This window comes from Montipora foliosa, chromosome 1 (genome assembly GCF_036669935.1).
Source record: "Montipora foliosa isolate CH-2021 chromosome 1, ASM3666993v2, whole genome shotgun sequence".
NCBI classification, from domain to species: domain Eukaryota; kingdom Metazoa; phylum Cnidaria; class Anthozoa; order Scleractinia; family Acroporidae; genus Montipora; species Montipora foliosa.
The window spans coordinates 39,761,083-39,762,250 of record NC_090869.1 but is presented as its reverse complement, the minus strand read 5'-3'; positions in this window follow the sequence as shown (position 1 = coordinate 39,762,250).

Below are 1,168 nucleotides of genomic sequence, written 5' to 3'. Positions count from 1 at the left end.
TTGTGGCTGTAGTTGTTTGCTTGGTCTTTAAAATCCGACGGCTCAACACGCAACTAAAATCACGCCCTAGTGACACAACGAAGATCTACAACAATAACACGTTCCTGGCGGATCCAGTTAACGATGTACCAGAAGGGTCGTCAACTAGCCTTACTCACAGAGACTTGGGTTTGGGCTACGCTAACAATGGCGCTGAAAATGATATTGAGTACGATAATGTTTTCAAGATGTCGTCTCGTCCTCTTCCAGCAATTCCTTCAGAGTCACAGAGAAGTGATCCATTGCCGAGGATTGGAAAACGTCCTGTATATGACTGTTCAGAGGAAGAAAAGTCTGAGTCAAGAGCAGTGCGTTATGCTGGCTTGCAAGGGAGAGGCATGAACAGTGCTGAAGTAACTGTGGCTGAGCCTGCATCTTATATGTCTCTCTCTTCAAGGAAGCCCGAACATCATGATGGCGTGTACTCTGGCCTTACCTATAATGGTGAAGTGGCTATTGCGCCGAAACAGAAAACAGAAAAAGGAAAGAATAATGGTCGCTTGTATGCTAACACATAAAAGTAATAACGCTGAATAATACAGCAAGTCAGGATCGGAAAAGGATACTTTGTAGACAAGCGGGTCGATACGATATGATTTTCTCAGTGTTCCAGCCAGTTTTCCTTAGTCTATTGATCTTGGTTTTTTCTAGAGCATTATATATCTTGATTCCTTTAATAAGTCTTTTTTCACATTGCAACTATATCACTAAATGCTGTCTCGGTGCCTTAACTGATTATTCTCAATAACTCAAGTCGCCTCAGCTGAGCTGAACTTCTGATGCCACAAAGTGCTCATACTATCATTAGTTATTTTTCTTACTTATTTTGAATTTGATTATGCAATGCTTGGCCTGGTTTCACCTCAATTCTCATAATTTTAGCCACTCTTCTGAACTACTGGAAAGAAGAACAGTTTTAGTCGATCGGTTTGCTACAGTGCGGAAGGTAATGTCTGCTGGATCGACATGCACTAGGGATCTTGAGGCGAAAGAACTGCTTTCGTAATCGCATTAGTAAAACAAAATTGACTTTGGTCTTACGAAATACTCGTCGAAAACAGTGTTCCCTGTTCTCTTTTGATCAGGCTTGAAGCACTGTTCTCAAAGAGGACTTGCATGCTTATATATA